The sequence below is a fragment of the Phocoena sinus genome, chromosome 11 (genome assembly GCF_008692025.1).
Source record: "Phocoena sinus isolate mPhoSin1 chromosome 11, mPhoSin1.pri, whole genome shotgun sequence".
Classification (NCBI taxonomy): domain Eukaryota; kingdom Metazoa; phylum Chordata; class Mammalia; order Artiodactyla; family Phocoenidae; genus Phocoena; species Phocoena sinus.
Genome location: NC_045773.1, coordinates 16,020,694 through 16,031,969, shown reverse-complemented (window position 1 = coordinate 16,031,969; position 11,276 = coordinate 16,020,694). Strand labels below are relative to the sequence as shown.

The following is an 11,276-nucleotide window of genomic DNA, read 5'->3' as shown; positions in this document are numbered from 1 at the left end:
AAGGGAAAATAAATTAAAAATCCATAGCATAGGTAAGGAGGCTCTAGTCTGGAGCACAGCTGAGTTTCCAGCCGTATAATGAGGCTCGAAAGTTTCTTTTATAAGAATGCCTGCTAGCAAAGGTTCCAGCCAGGTGGCTGGTTGGTCTGTAAGTCCGTCTTGAGTACTTGAAACAGTTCTGTGTTTTTGTTTTTGTTTTTTTTCCTTAGCGTTTAGAATAGCCATCATTGTCCTGCAATAGGCAGAGCTATCATGTCCAGAAAAAGTGAGGGAGGGAACCACAGAGGCAGAGGGAGATCCAAATACAGCATTCAAAGGTAACTGGTCCAGGGGCTTCCCTGGGGCTTCCCTGGTGGCACAGTGGTTGAGAGTCCGCCTGCCGATGCAGGGGATGGGGGTTCGTGCCCTGGTCCGGGAGGGTCCCACATGCTGCGGAGCGGCCAGGCCCGTGAGCCATGGCTGCTGAGCCTGCTCGTCCGGAGCCTGTGCTCTGCAACGGGAGAGGCCACAACAGTGAGAAGCCCGCGTAGGGCAAAAAAAAAAAAAAAAAAAAAAAAAAAAAAGGTAATTGGTCCAGTGATGCCTAGGGAAGGAGGAAGGGGATGTCACTCCCGGGTTAGCCATCTTCCTTCGGGGGTGTGTACCAGGCGTTTTTTTCATGGATCTGCACCAAGGACTTGAAGGCCTGCTGTGCTCTTGTCGGGCTGTATTGAGATTTGTTGGCTCCAAACTGCACTCGTGCTTTTTCCTTCACCCGTGTGGCACTTATCTGCATGATCACTGACTCTATTGAGTAGGCACTGCTCCAGTCCTGCTTGGTGAGGAGTTCCATGCAGATGGCACCTCTGCCCAGAACATACCCTCGGAGAAGACTGGAGACACAACCCTGACAAACGGCACGTCAAAGGGAAGTTATCTGTAAAAGAAGAGTTAAGTAGGATGAAGTCGACTCCTTTCTCTGAGGATCTGGAGATGGTTGTGCAAAGCACTGTCCTGGTCAACTTTGAGGAGTTTGACATTCCAATCATACAGGCTGTCATTCACGAGTTCAATGGTATAGTTTCTGCCTTTGAAACTCAGTGATCAGTATATATCCCTGAGCTCCTTCATCACCTGGTCAGTAGCCTGCGCTGAGCCAGACGCTGCGCCATTTAAGTAATCTTGCCTCTGATTCTTTTTAATTTTCTCTGGTATGGCCAAGTTTTCTTTTCCAATGCCGTCATCTTCAGATTTCTTGCCCTCAGCTGGCGCTTCTTCTTTCATTTATTTCATAGTGATCTAGGTCTTCTGTGTCCTCAGGCATCTCTTCATCTTCACCTTCCGAAGATACATCTTCCTGTGTACACTGCTCTTCTGGCAAGGGCTGATCCAGCATCTCCACATCTGGATGCTGAAGGAGGTTACAGAGTTTACACAGGTCGGAGATGATACTCTTCAGATGCTGCAACAGCAGAGTATTCCCTTTCTTTATGTCTACCAGCCTCTCCAAGAGAGCAGCCAAGTTAGGGTCATCGGACTCCGCTGACCAGATGGGGGGCACAGCTGGGTATGACTCCGTGATGTTGCAGTGGACGCAGACGGGATTCCCAGGCACTGACCCCTGTGGGGAGAAATGAAGCCCGGGAGCGGCCCTCGTCCCGGCCCCTCGGGCCTCAGCCAGCGGGAACTCGCATCTCAGCTGGTCCAGGAAGGCGCTGGCAATGCGGAAGCGCTCGTGGCCGCGGGGGAGAAGGAACTGGAGCAGTTTCAGCTCCCCACTCAGGCAGGGCCCCGGCTCTGGGCCCCGCCCCCATCCCGGGACTGTCTCCCTCCCCCCGGCCCCCCCAGCTGCTGCCCCGGCCCCGGCTGCTGCTGCTGCCCCAGGGCCGGCGGGCGGGAGCCTCCAGCCTCCGCTCCAGGCTCCACTGTCGCCCCTGCCGTCCACACTTTCTGATCCCCCCTTCGACAAGATGGCGCCACTGCCTCCTCCAGGACAGGGCCCCCCCCCAGCCGCCGGAAGCCAGGCGCCCCTCCTCCTCGGTAGCCCCGCCTCCCTTAGATAGCCTCTTATACTTCTTGTGAAGTTTGGAAGATTATAAATTTAGGTTGAACCGATAAAATATTTTGGCCTGCAGGAAAAATATTATAATTCTATTATATCTTTGAAATGTTAATTTTACATTGGGATTTGGATAAACTATAATTATGTCAAAATGATACTTTTACAAGAAAATTATATGAATAGAAGACTTAGACATGTATTTTGCATATGCTTTTATAATTATTCTGTTCCTGTGATAAATTCTTCTTTTTATACACATTACAGAATAACTGAGTGTTTCAGTTCAAATAAAGGAAAATTGTGTTTAAGAAAAATATTTTCTCTGGATAAATGCCCAGAAGTGGGATAACGGGATCATATGGTAGTTCTATTCTAATTTTTTGGGGGGGAACCTCCATACTGACTTTCATAGTGGCTGCACCAATTTACATTCCCACCAACCTCATCCTCACCAACACTTGTTATCTCTTGTCTTGTGAGCACATTGTAGGGTATACAGAAGTAGAAGTATAATGCTGTGCACATGAAACTCATATAATGTTATAAATCAGTGTTACCTCAATAAACAAATTAATTTTTAAAAAGACAAAAAAAATATTTTCTCTATTTCCTATCCTCTAAATTGACACCATAGATACTGTATCCTTTACAAAGCTCTCTGTGGTCAGAGACCATTAACTCAATTAAAATTAGATTAAGGAATAAATGGAAATTATCAACACATAAAAATATCCAGAGCTAGATTAATTTTCAGGTATAGTTGGGTTCAGAGACTGGGCCACCTCCTCAGGATTTGTTTCTTTCTGTTTCTTGACTCTATTTTCAACTTTGTTGGCTTAAGTCTAGGTAGCACTACATTTCTCCTTGTGTCAGGAAGATGTTGGAAAGCAGCTTAAACTTCCCATTCTTCTAGTAAGAGACTATAAGGAAACAGTGAAATTCTTTTCTGGTAGCTTTTCCAGAACTCCTGAAATTTATTGTGATTGGCCGAACTAAAATCTTATGTCCATAACTGAATCAAATTACAGTGACCAGAAAAATCCCAAGACTTGGTTTACCCCAGAAACTCCCTCCTAAAGATATGGAATGAAGGTGGATCTTCGATTAAAAATCAGGGAGACAAATGCTGGGGCGGTAAACATGAAACATCCATAGTATAAACATTTCTGGAAAAGCCTTTATTAAGGGAAATAGTAATTTCTGCTGTTAACAAACAAGTTCAAAAATCTCACTGTCTTACAACAACAAATATCTTCTTTGCTTTCAAGTCGTGGGTCAGCTCTGCATTTCTCTAATTAGTTAATAGTCACGTGAGGCATGTTTCTCTAATAGCAAATGGCATGAAAACAAAAAAGGTGAGCAGAGTTATAAAATGCCTTTAAAGGCTTCAGCTTGTGTCTAGGGCCCATCACTTTAATCCACATGCTATTGGACAAACAAGTCATGTGGCTAAACTCAACATCATTTGAATGAGGAAACATATTCATTAGTGCGAGGTAATGCAAAGTCCTGTGACAAATGGTATGGAGTAATTCGAATACAGGACAGAAGTGAAGAATTAAGAGCAATGAACCTATTTACCAGAGAACGTTTCTAGTGCTCACTTGATGACAAAGTCAGCTGTCAGAAAAATTTTCTCCAATTCACGTCTCTGTAGAGTTTATTATTAAGATCCAAGAAGATAGTGTTCATCACCATTACATTTCTGTTCAGATTAAATTATACACGAATATCTGTATATAAATTTGTTTTATAACAGATAAGTAACCAAAACAGTAACAAATGTAATTTATTTTTAAATTATTATTGACATTTTCCCATATTACAGTTTTTGAATACCAAACTTTATTGAAATCTTTTTTTTTTTTTTTTTCCGTACGTGGGCCTCCCACCGCCGCGGTCTCTCCTGCTGCGGAGCACAGGCCCCAGACGCGCAGGCCCAGCGGCCATGGCCCACAGGCCCAGCCGCTCCGCGGCATGCGGGATCCTCCCGGACCGGGGCACGAACCCGCGTCCCCTGCATCGACAGGCGGACTCCCAACCACTGCGCCACCAGGGAAGCCCTATTGAAATCTTTTATACTAGTTCCGGAAGAATTCTGATGTCAATTTCAGGTTTCCAATTAAGATTTTTATACTATCTTTGGTTTATTCCTGTGGAGTATATTTTCTAAATCCCCACAAAGGAAAGTTAGGTCAAATCACCATTAATTCTGAATATGCTTGTGTTTGGTTAGTGTCATAACTTTAATATGAGCTAAGTGTATTTTTATGCAGTAATTTGGTAAATCATCTCAGTAGATGATAGCAAATTACCCACCTTTTTTCTGCCTGATGGATAATATGTTCTAGTTGAGTAATTAGGTATTAGACACAGCTGCAGCTTGTGTTCGACAAGTACTTTTTCAGTCACACATTTATCTCTCTCTGTGGATGAATTGGCAACATGCTTCATACGGGTCTTTAATGTACTGTTTTTATGCAGCTATAGGCTGCTGATCCAAAGGGTATGTATACAGTTTGATATATATGTAATACCATCTTTGAAGAAGAGGACAACTTTTTCTTAAAAATCATACATGGGGGCTTCCCTGGTGGCGCAGTGGTTGAGAGTCCGCCTGCCGATGTAGGGGACACGGGTTCGTGCCCCGGTCCGGGAAGATCCCACATGCCGCGGAGCGGCTGGGCCCGTGAGCCATGGCTGCTGGGCCTGCGCGTCCGGAGCCTGTGCTCCGCAGCGGGAGAGGCCACAACAGTGAGAGGCCCGCGTACCGCAAAAAAAAAAAAAAAAAAAAAAAAAAAAAATCATACATGGTATTATTGATATATTATTATTTTTTATATAATACAATATTTTTAATCTTTCAATCATCCCTACATAATTCTTTCTTTTAGGCTGTCCTTTCCAACTGTGAGAGTTTAAGGGTTATATTTCATGACTTTGCAGATAACATTTGCCTATGCATAATTAGTATGTCTGAAATGCTGGAGACTATGCCATTGGCTGGAATGCCAGTGTGCTACAGTGGTGCTCCTTTGAAGTGGCATATGTCAACCTAGGTATAACTGAAATTTTGGGCCAGCAGATAATTTGTTGCGGGAGGCTGTCCCGTGCTTTGTGGCATGTTTAACAGCACCCTGGCCTCTACCCACAAGATGTCTGCCGTACTCTGCCCTATCCCAGGTTGTGTCAATCCAGAATGCCTCCAGACATTTCCAAATGTCCCCGGAGGGGCAAAATTGCCCCCACTGAGTGCTACTGCTTTAAAGTAATTTCTAATTAATGGTGACATATATTATAGCAACCTCTCCCTCCTATCTGCCTATCATACTTAAAATTGCTGACCTGAAAATTGATAAAGGAATGAGGAAGAAAGAGGCTAATATGTCTGATTTATCATAAATCTCTGAATTTGGACAATAGTGAATTACAGGTTAGAAAAAATTGTTTACATTCTTTTATTGAGGTTTTTCATGTAGACCTTTATAGGATAGGAAGGTTCTGGTCTACCAGTTTTCTCTTTCCTTTCATTAGAAATGTCTCTCTCCATTGTTATTTGTTGTTATTATTGTTCCCTTAATGGCTATTAATTTAAAAGGTTGCACTTATTCATTTTCTTTGCTGTGCAAAATATTTTAGAATAGATGTTGTAAGCGAATTCCATTATGTCTATGAAAACTTACTCTGAGTAGGTGGTTTCTGTAAATTAGGAGTGTCTGGGGAGTAAGATTTTTTTACATTTGCAGAGAGAATGATTTGGGGTTAATTGAACATAGTTATTAAACAGTCTCACTCCTTCAGTGTGCATGTTCACAGGGATAACAGATGAGGTTTCATCTCATTTCTCTGCAAGAATATTTTGCCTTCTAAGTTCACGATTTTTGGAATCTAAAACAATTTCATGAGGCTTGAATTCTGGGCTCTAGAACTTAAATTCTAGGGAAAATCCAATCTAGCAGAAAGAACATGGGTTTTGATTAAACAGAACTGGATTCCAGTTCCAACCCCTAAGTACTTGCTGTGCAACTTTGGCTAAGTTACTCAAAATCTCTGAAACTGTTTCCTCCTCAGTGAATGGAGATAATACATTTTATTGCTGAGACTGGGGCAGGAATGAGTTGGTGGTGGGAAGGTGACTGCATTTATTCTCTCCATTTTCTTTTATCCTATTCTTTATATTTAGCATCAACCGTTTTACTGAAAACTCCTCTCACAGAGTCTCCCAAAACCTACTTGCTGATAAATCCAAAGGACTCCTGGTAGTCCTATTTTTAATCAACTGCTCTTTTGATTTAAAAAAAGGACTGGCAAACATTTTCTGTAAAGAGCCAGATAGTAAATATTTTTGACTTTATGAGATAATGTCTGTCTCAGTTACTCAACTTGGCCATCATATGTAAAAGTGGCCATAGACAGTGTATTAATGAGTCGACTTGGCTGTGCTCCAATAATACTTTATTTATAGTAGTAGGCTTTGGGCTGGACTTGTCTCACAGGTGTAGTTTGATGATCCCTACTCTAAGCTCCTCATTGGCTTCTATTTCACTTTATATCCTCTGGTTTTCTGCTACAAAAGATTTGTCTCTTGTCATTGATAACTCCTCCTCTATCTCCTTCACTGGGTTTTCTTTTCTTGCTCACATATTAATTGTTTAAATTAAGATAGTGCCGGTTGGGAAGAGGAAGCAGATGTGAATCAAAATGAGACCATCATTTTCTCTCTCAAGCCTTTATCCTCTGTGTGAAGGCCAAATCTCAGAGGCATACAACTCTTTATTATTTAATTTCTGCTCAACTTTGCATCTTCTTCTCCTTAAATTCCTCAAAGCTGTTACCCTCCCAAGCTATTTACATTTTCTCAGTTTGCCTGGTGCTCCCTCTTATCCCTGAGCTCAGCACATATGACTTTTTCCTCTCGAAAGATTTTTTATCTTTTTTTTTTCCTGGATGGAGAAAGTTCATTCTTTATACTCTACCCTAATTAGCTTCTGCTCTCAGATTTCTTTAAATCCCCACCCAAGATTGGATTAGAGCTTTTTCTACATGATTTCTTTGAGTATATTTAAAATTATCTAGAAATAAAACTTTAATGAAAATATCAACATAGTCTGTTCCATAATAGAGTTATGGTTGGATTGCTACGGGACTGCACAGAAAGGGTACTAACCCTATTCTTGGAGACAAAACTGCCAGGGAAGGTAAGTGGAAAGTGATTTTTGAGTTGGGTCTCGACACAGAGGACCAGGGGAGGAAGGTTCTGACAAGCTGATGGAATGTCAGAATTCAAGACTGTGGGACACTGGGCAGTTCATGGGACAGTTCATATTCTGGACGACATTCTATGATTCATGTCTGTTCTCTGCAGTAAAGCTTCACTTAGATAACTGATGCTCAGTATGTGCATGGTCAGATGACAGATTTATTGTTAGAAGTTACAAGTTAGGCTAATTTTTTTTAAGGTAGGCATTTACTTTTGATTGATCTTAATATATTCATCAATTAAGATAATTTAAAATGCACTGACCTTTAATCACAATACTCTAGGTGAGCTTTCACAGATGTATGTATGCCTAATTCATCTCCCCTCCACCCATTCATCTCCCCTCCATCAAAACCCAGCATCGTGCACAGAGAAGGTCTTCATAAATATTTGTTGAATGAAAGAAAAATGCGGAATGTTGCAAGGAGGTGGCACCAGATAGACGACAAAGAGTAAACAATTTGCCAAACTCAAGAATGCACATATGCAAGGCATAAAATAGATCTTGGTACTACTTGTTTATAACAAAGTAATTACCTTTTAATCAAAAAATGTAAAAGCAACTAGAATATGAAGCAAAGGAGAAATACAATAAAGAAAAATGCTTATGAAAATTCTAAACTCTGAGTTGAGATTTATAATAAACTTCCATTTTAACTAAGGCAGTCCAGTGATATTCATCATTTTCTCTTGACGTTCATTCATTCATGCATTCCAAAAATATCTACAGAATACTACTTATGCAAAGGCACTACTACAGGCTCTCATTACCCTTATTAAATTCTGAAATCTTGGTATTAGCTATGAATATATTTACACACACATACACAATTATGGACACACATATGTGTACATATACATGCATTCAGTTTAACTAAAAAGCTGGCTATTCAGGATGAAATTGTTTCTCAACACGTGCAATTACCATGTCTCCTGTACTGTACATTCCTTGACTACTTCTGGTAAAATGGCCTTATATTTCACGCTAAGTTCTTCTAAAAGCTCTTCATGAAGTTATTTATGCTGGGAATAAAGTTTATGAGAGAAAATAGCATTAAAAAAATAATTCTTATTGCAATGTGACCAAAATCCAGGAAAAGACAAAAAGAGGGAAGCTGGATTTTCTTACAGACCCCCTTCTACTTATTCTCAGAATTGGAATTAAGAGATATAACTTATGGAGAACATACACCATTGAACAGGTGCCTAGGGAGTTAGAGCCAAATTCTTGTTTCAATGGGTGAACAGTCAGTCGCTGCCATATGGGCAGAACACGGTTTCTTCTCAGATGTCTCCTAGGTATTTTGTGCCCTATCAACTGTGGCTACATCCACTCCATTTCTAGGCTCAAAATATTAAATATAGTTCAAGTATCTTATGCTGTATTTTCCAAAAGAATGTTCTGATAAAACAATGCGTATCATATATATTCATAACCTATTAAAGAGTTCATCACAGACTAATTAGTTGCTCATTAAATATTTGCTGAGATCAAAAGAATGCATTATAACTCTATCAATGTAAAAGATTTGTCAAAGTCCACAAATGAAGCAGGAAGTTATCACTCTTTACAGACATATACAATAACATCTGACTGTTGACAACTTCTTGATAATTCACAGATCACTCATGCTCAGGAAATAATAAGGGAGTACACACAGTATGATTTGATTTGGGGTGATTAAAAAATAAGGATGTTCTATCCTAGGATAGATGCAGTAGTAGAACTCGGTGTCTAATTTCAAGTAATTCTGCCAGCTAGCTGTAATGCCTCTGAATATAGGAATAATAATAATTTCCTCAAAAGTTTTTAGTGAAATTTAAGTGAAACAATGCAGGTACTGCATTTGATTCAATACTTATCACATCATAGAATCTTATATAAGAGAAATACTAAGATGAGATCATGAAATCAAAGTAAAATAATAAAAATAGTGTTCATCTGTAAATGTTTGTACTACAGTTTCCTGTGCTTTTAATAATTTTCTATAAAATAAATTTGTGCTAATCATTGTCAGGTTTGCAGTGTTCTGATACTCCAGGGATGTAATAGTAACCATATAATTAGAGAAAAGACAACAATAGTGGTTGTAGCCTTTTCTGTAATTCTCAATGGCTATTTCTTTCTTTGCATCAATCTTGGGACCCATGAAGAGTGGGAATAAGGAACAAATAAAATCTTTAAAAATGTTGTCAGCTTGAAGGTTCTCCTTTTTCTGTATTATTCCTTCAACACCCTAAGTGATCAGTGCTGGGGAAGAGGTCATCATCTGACTAGGAAAATGAATTATTTTTATAAGTGTGGGGAGAAAATCATTTAAATTAAGTTATATAGAGAATGATAAAAGAAATTCCTTGAATATATGAATATTTACTATACATTTTTCTTTGAGCCCTTCTCTTTTCTATTCTTATTTTTTCAAGAAATGGTAAACAATCATTTTATGTTTTCCTTCTTGTTCTAATTTTCCTTAACCTTTCCCAATTCTCATTTTCTCATTTCCAACCACCCCATCACCACAAGCACCAAAAAAGAAAAAAAAGGAAGTCAGACTTGTCAGACTTTGTTATCATTGTCCCAGAAGGGAATTACTTATCACAATTTCTTTTCTTTCTATTCCACATCTAGTTATTTAAAATTTCTGTTGGAACCAGAGAGATTACTTTATTCTAGGATTTCCCCTAAGACAGAAACCCTGGTAACCATAGCAGCATTGCCATCCAATCTCTTGAATCCACAACAAAATGCAGCTAGAAATGCTTAGCGCAGTCTCCCAAGGCAAACATTGCTGTGATGAGTGACAAACTGAAACAGTAGGAGCTGCTCCTGTTGCCATGGAAACAGGCCTTTCCATCGGAGAGGTTCCATCCCGGGATTCACAATCTAAAGCTTTGTAAAGGTATGCTGGTCTTCACTCCCCTACTGGTTAGCACTTACCACCAGACTAACACTGCTGAGATGACTGACATGGAAAAATAAGGGCTATCCCTCATTGCCACAGTAACCCAGGTTTCCAGTAATTTGCCTTAATGGAAAGTTGAAAGAGCTTTGTAGCAGATGTCTACAGTAGCTAAATCAAATGACAGTTAAAGAGAACAAATTGTGATTTAAGTTCCTTAAAAGTTAAATGCACACCTTTTGGGGTATCACTGGGGCTGTGTTTTCTAAAAAAATATATGCTCCACCATGCTTTTAAGGGATCACAATTTACATCATGAAGCACTGGAACAAAATATGTTTTATCCACTTGCAAAAATGTTCATAGAGAATACAAAGTTCTCTGAATATAAAGAGAAAGCACTAAGTTATTAAACACTTTTTCTTTGGGAGTCCTTCAACAGAAGGGACTCTGTTGAACAACAAAGAACAGAAATTTCATTGAATTAACTGGCATATTTATGACTAATCATATATCCTAATGGCATTTTTTAGCAAATGGCTAGTCAAAATATTAGATTTGGAAAGTTATGATGCGCTGATAATCCATTACCATTACTAGGGGATTACCATTACCATTTAGATCCAAGTTACTAGGCTTTTTCCAACGTAACTGGATTGTCAAAGTGTACATATAGTCAGATGTGCATGAAAATTATAGCTTAATTATTTTATGCAACTGACCTAAACATTGTCACAGACTCTTATCCTTCTAGGCAGTGAGGAGACACATGTTGTTTATCAGCAATATTTCAGCATCTTCCAGTTTTAACAGCACCTTTCAGTTTTCAGTAGACCCTCTATGTTAAATATTTAGTCAGGTTAGAAGTCAAGGCTCTGTCAGGGCTGCTTCACCTTTCCCCTTCAGTCTTCCCCCAGGTGGCATCTGGACATAAGTGACAGGTCTTCACTATGTTTCATGGAGTAAGAGCTGTCTGAGGTTTTACCTACTAGTGGTCTACTCTCCAGGGCGACAGATCTGGTATTCGTGTTTTCACTGGTGGTGTCTGCTGAGGTACAGTTAGTTGAGCTTTATT

At 39.8% G+C, this 11,276-nt stretch overlaps 1 pseudogene; it reads right to left on the bottom strand.

Annotated features, from left to right (window-relative positions):
- Window positions 1–597: 597 nt before the first annotated feature.
- The window catches only part of LOC116761782, a 37,775-nt pseudogene continuing 27,096 nt past the window's right edge, over window positions 598–11,276 (bottom strand).